This window comes from Vipera ursinii (assembly GCF_947247035.1).
Source record: "Vipera ursinii genome assembly, chromosome: 17".
Taxonomy (NCBI): domain Eukaryota; kingdom Metazoa; phylum Chordata; class Lepidosauria; order Squamata; family Viperidae; genus Vipera; species Vipera ursinii.
In genome coordinates this window covers 1,531,829-1,537,837 of record NC_139530.1, presented here as the reverse complement: position 1 = coordinate 1,537,837, position 6,009 = coordinate 1,531,829, and the positions used below count along the sequence as shown (strand labels likewise).

Here is a 6,009-nt window from a genome sequence, read left to right as displayed (position 1 = left end):
GTGCAAGATAGGAGCTGCCCCCCCCCCACCCACCCACCCACCCCCACCCCGGTCTATTTAGGATTCTGGGCAGCTTAAGAAACACGATGACAGAGGTTGAGACCTTGAATGTCCTGCGCGGAAAAGACGGGCTTGTGCGAACAGCTTCTCTTCTCTCCTTTGGATTTGGGGGTGTTGATGGGGACGGTCTGGAAATAAATCGTAAACAGAAGGTGGTGCTGGCTGGTTATAAAGAGTGTAATTTTTATTCCTTTACTCTCCTTCCTTCTCCTTCCCTTTTCCCATCACTTCTCTTTCCCTTTTCCTTCCTTTCTTCCTTTCCTGCTTTCCTTGTCCTTCCCTCCTCCTCCTCCCCCATTCCTTCCTCCTCCCTCTCCTCCCTCCTCCACTACTCCTCAATTCCTCCTCCCTCCTCCTCCTCCCTCCTCTCCCTCCAAAAGACATCGACGAGTGCCAGAGTAAAGCCGCCGCGCAGTGCCTGGCCGAGGCCGAGTGCCTCAACACCCTCGGATCCTATTTGTGCCGCTGCCCGCAGGGCTTAGAAGGAGACGGGCTGCTGAGCTGCACAGGTAGGGGAGAGGCCCCCTCGCCAGGGGAGGCGTCCAGCGGTTTGCGAAACGTCGCTTCTCCACGCGGGCTGCGCCTCGCTGCGGAAGGGGATAAAAGCTCCGGAAGAAAGCAAGCGAAAGAAACGTGGGAGGCAAACTCCTCCAAAAGAGGTTCTCGCGGATCCTCGGGATGGTCACCCTCTCCGTGAAGATCCCGTTCTCCAATCCCGCCCTGGAGACCATCCAGACTCTGCTTGGTTTCATTTCATTTCTGATTTTTCTCTTTCCCAGACATCGACGAATGTACGCGAGGCACCCACGGCTGCAACCGAGACGCGTGGTGTTTGAACACCCTGGGCTCCTACAGCTGTGCCTGCCACAGTGGCTTTGTGGGGGACGGCTTGCGCTGCACAGGTGGGGCACACACACACACACACAGGTGTAAATTTCTGCAGGGTGGAGAAAAGGTATATTTGCCCATGAAATACCATATTTTCTTCCCCCCCGCCTAGCCAAGAGCGCCTGGTCTCCTTGGTCTCCGTGGTCCCCCTGCTCCGTCACTTGTGGCTTCCAAAACCAGATGCGCATCCGCGAGTGCGCTCACGTGGAAAGCGGGATGCGCTGCCTGGGGCCTTCGTCTCACCTCCGACTCTGCCCCGGCCTGCATCCTTGCCCCGGTAAGTCCTTATCTCTCTGCCTGCAACAATTAGAAAAATAAATAAAAAAACCGACATTCTGTGTGTGATTCCCCCTTACGGATCGGAGCCACCTGGCTCCAGGCCCCAACCCACATCACCTTTTTGCAAAGAATCTGTGGCACCACAGCTGGTCCGCAATAGGGATTGGAATCCATGGAGATTTTTAAGAAGAGGCTAGACAGTCACTTGTCTGAGATGGCCCAGGTTCTCCTGCTTGACCAGGGGGCTGGACTAGAAGACCTCCGGGGTCCCTTCCATATTCTATTCTATTCCTTTCTGTTCTGTTCTGTTCTATTTGATTCTGTAATTCTATTCTATTCTATTTTGCATTCTGTTCCATTCTATTCTATTCTGTAATTCTATTTGATTCTGTAATTCTATTCTATTCTATCCTATTGACAGGACCTGTTTTTTTTTTTTTACGATCATTTTACGGTGGTCGTAAGTGAATCATTAAGCGACTCTGGTGGTCGTTAAGCAAGCCGCACGGTTCCTAAGTGAATCCAGCTTCCCCAATTGAAGTCGTGCAACGGGGCAAATCTCACGTAACAAATGCCTCTCTTAGCAATGGAAATTCTGGGCCTCGTTGCGGGCGTAGGTTGAGGTCTGCCTGTATGTCCTGTTTCAACTGGTCCCTGTCCCCAACCGGCATCGTCTCTGCTTCTCTCTCCCTTTTGCCTTAGCGGATGGCCGATGGTCAGTTTGGTCCCCGTGGTCGCCCTGCCTGGAGACGTGTTCGGGGGTCAAGAAACGGGTCCGGCTCTGTGACAGCCCTCCCCCCTTCCAGAGGAGGCCTGCCTTGCAAGGGGGAGAAGGAGCAAACTCAGATTATGCCGCTCGAGCACCTGTGCCGGTATTTAATGAGGACTAGCAATCCGCAAGCCATTGGGTCGTTGTTCAGAGATATTTCCTTACCCTTGCTCTCTTCCCCCCCACCCCCCGCGTTGTGGGATTCACAACTCCACCATTCCTCACCACGCTGGGCAAGAGTCTGAAAGCCGACATCTGGAGACTTGCAGCTTTTTCAAGCGACGTCTCAAGAGGTTAAACTATGGTTTGTTCTCTGCATTAGTGGATGGAGCGTGGTCTCCCTGGGCAGCGTGGGACGCCCTGCCCCGTCTCCTGTGGGTTAGGAGTCGTGCGGCGGTCGCGGCGGTGCAACAAGCCTTCCCCGAAACACGGAGGGAGAAACTGCAGCGGTCACAGCTACGAAGAAGGCACCTGTGGCTTTCCGGTGAGGGACAACCCCCCCCCCACTACAAGTACCACTAAGACACACACACACACACACCGAGAAGGAAAAGTCCCATTGATCCAACTTCTCTTGAGCTTGGAAGCTGAGTGGGTTGGGGTGGGGTCAGATCTGGCTCATAATGCTTGGATGGGAGGCCACACGCTGATCTACGATTGTAGCCTAGATTGAAAAATTCAACATCCCAAGAAGAAAGCGGTGGTGGTCCTAAGCTGGAAGGAGATTTTATTTCCTTTCTCCCTGAGAAATGAGATCCCCATTACACTCGTTTAGTGACCGTTCAGGAGTTACAACGGCACTCAAAAAAAGTGACTTACAACCGTTCCTCCCCCCTTATGACCATCACGGCATTTCCCCCCTTCCTCCCTCCCCCCCCAACCGCTAATTTTTGCTTGCAGGAAGCACTCTGCAGATTCCTAACCAAGCCTTCTGGATCCATCGTACCTGGCAAACTGATTCAGTAAAAATGAAGCCGGACCCCAAAAGTACGTAAGCATTTTGCTCAGAAAACACCAATAATGTCAGAAGCCTTGCGGGAATCACACCTGTCAAGGCATCAAAATAAAGGGTAGGTTTGCAGCAGACCTGGGTGCAAAGAATTGCTCTGGGAGACACTGCTTTTTAATTGTCTTTAATTCATTGATAATCAGCTCCTGGCATCGTGGGACATATCATGAACAGTGGATGGATTTTGCCAAGGTTTAGATACGATGTGTTGGAACTACGAGAGGATTTCCAGCAGGATGGGACCTGTAGTTGTTGGGGCAGCAATCAGAGGCTGAGAAAAGGATGGTGAAGGTCTTTGGGTACCACCCCCCCCCCCCCAGCTATGAGCAGCAAAAATTTAAAAACTGGGCGAAGACTGTGATTAAAATGTAATGGCCATTGGATCAACGCCTTCTTCCTTTTTGATGAGTGGCGGCTGTTTTTTAGTTTTACCTGCATCCCTTTTTCCAAGGGAGACGTCATTAAATTCTCCTTCCACTCCTGCATGTAGAAAGCTAGCTCCTCAAGGTGTACCTGTCGCCTTGATACCTTTTAAAAAAAATTGTTTGGATGAAGTAATTCCTCAGAAGACTCCTAGGCCTGCTTGATTTAAAGTTTTAAAAATAAAATAAAATAATTTTGTTTTGGGGTCAGCTTACCGTACCTCCACTTGGATTCTCTGGGCTGTTTTGACTACATCTACCATCCTTCATTTCCCAGTAGCCATTCTGGCAGGGAATGATAGGTTGCTGATAATCTTGACCTACCTAGAAAATCTTTGATAGTAATACTGCTGTCAGAGGCTTAGGGCTTAGGAAAAAAAAAGATTTCTCTTATTCCCATAACATAAGAGGACGGAAAAGTCTTTTTTTTTTCTTTTTTAAATAAAGTGCTTTAACTTGATTTGCACTGGGCTGGTATGATTCGATCTCGGGATCTGGGCTTGCAAAGCACAGTCTGGATATGCCTTCCTCAATTGGCTTGGAGAATTGCTTTAGACACGGAGGAAGTTGTCCCCATCCTACGGGGAAGCTACTAGAAAGATGGGGAATTTGTTTAGAAATGTATTTTGCTTATGAAACAGCCAGCTGTTTCAGCACAAAACAAACAAAACGAACAAAAAACAGCAACGCAAGGTAACACCAATTGTGCAGGCAAATAAGCCGTGTGGACTCTCCTGCTTGGCTGAGACGTGTTGCATTAAAAAATGGAAAAGGAACGCTTTTTAAAAGCCAGCTCGATCCTGGATTTTTTTCTGGAAAAATCTTGATTTTTAACTGGAGCACGGTTAAATTTGGACCACCAGAGCTTCCAAATTGGAAACTGGAAAAAAAAAATTGGCTGTGGTTGATGAGGAAATCTTCCCAAATTAACACAACCTTATTTAAAACATTTATGGTCCACTGAATTTACTCTTGTAGTGGCCAGAGCGAGTTTTTACACTTTTGTGCTCTAAACATTTCAAACAGGAAAACCATTTTTCCTTCTTCTTTTTTTCAAACTTGCTATTTCCCCCCCCCCCCCCCACACACACACCTAAAATTCCCCAGAAATTTGCTGCATGTTTGGGTCGGTCCCTGAAGATTTTAAAATGTACATAGATTAAGTTTGCATGTAGGTGTTATATACAGATTGCAATCTTGTGCGTTGTTTGTGAGCCACAGCCCCAAGTGACCCCTGGATATTTCTCCTAATTTTATCATTGGACAGACTGAATGAAGCAGGATTCTTAAGCAGCATCTTGTGGAAAGTGGGAAAACTTTGCATCCATAAAAGACACCTGTTTTCTGGATCACAACCCTGTCGGACAAGCCCACATATTTTTCTGCAACGTAGGAAATGGGTCTACGGAGTTCGTCGCAAGATACAGTGTCAACCATGTATAATTTTTAAAAAGTCCGTTCCTTTATGAATATTGGTGTTCAGTTTAGGAATTGATTCCCCATGCCGAAATCATCCCTGAATTTTATCCCATTGACTGTACAAATAAACCTCTCTCTCTCTCTCTCTCTCTCTCTCTCTCTCATATAGACCGTGGGTCTCCAAACGTGGCAACTTTAAGACTTGTGGACTTCAACTCCCAGAATTCTCCAGCCAGCCGTTTGCTGCAGGTTGGGGCATTCTGGGAGTTGAACTCCACACATCCTAAAAGGTTGAAGACCCCTGATACAGACCAAAATGGCCAACTCTTGGTGAGAGACTAAGCCATGTCCATCTTAAAATAGCTTACAGTACGTTAAAGCTTACCACAATGGTTCAATACAGTTATGTACAGCGTATGTTTGCTCGAGCAGATGAAAGGGTGAACCTAATTTAATACAGACGTCACGTGGGTTTGTTGACCGAATTACAAACAGCATTTTTTTTGTCCCTGCCCAGTCTACGTAGCACTGGAGAAAAACGAAACACTTTCTTTTTCTGGCAGTCCGTCAAGGGAAGGAACAGGGTCCGCGGAGGTTGGTACCCCTCGTTTCTAGATCCTTTTACAACAAAAGGGGGGAACTGAGGAGCGATGAAACCCGGGCACTCGGCCATCGTCGGAGGAAAAGGTGAGGATACGTAAGGAACAGAACCAGCACATCCTCTCCTCGTGGACGCAAAACGGACAGCGAGGTTTTTTAGGAAATTCGAATTGTAAGTTTTCCACCGATTTCCGTTTTGCTGGCGCACACGTCTCTTTTTCTTTCTGATGAGTTGCGTTTTTTGCACAAAAGGCAAGACGATCTTGGCGGTGGTAGACAACGTACGGAAGTGGGCCCGCCGAAGTCCACACCACAACCTCTGGGAAATACTTTTGGTGGCTTCGATCTCGGGCCAAATCTAGGGGTCCACAGGCCGGCTGTCTGTCTGTCTGTCTGCAGCAGACCACCTACCCACTCACACAGTGGTGGGATTCAGCCGGTTCGCACCACTTGGGCAGAACCGGTAGCTAATTTTTTGTTGCCCAGGCCCAGAACAGACTTCCGGAAGCGGCATCCACACCAAGAACTGGTTGTTGTTTGAATCCCACCGCTGCACTCACCCC

At 48.6% G+C, this 6,009-nt stretch overlaps 1 long non-coding RNA gene across 1 annotated transcript; it reads left to right on the top strand.

The window, feature by feature from the left end:
- Positions 1-1,942: 1,942 nt before the first annotated feature.
- On the top strand, positions 1,943-4,793 carry LOC310647895. Its single transcript, XR_014493979.1, has 4 exons — positions 1,943-2,099; positions 2,319-2,480; positions 2,897-2,983; positions 4,695-4,793. It is a non-coding gene; the product is annotated as an uncharacterized lncRNA (long non-coding RNA).
- The last annotated feature ends 1,216 nt before the right edge of the window (positions 4,794-6,009 follow it).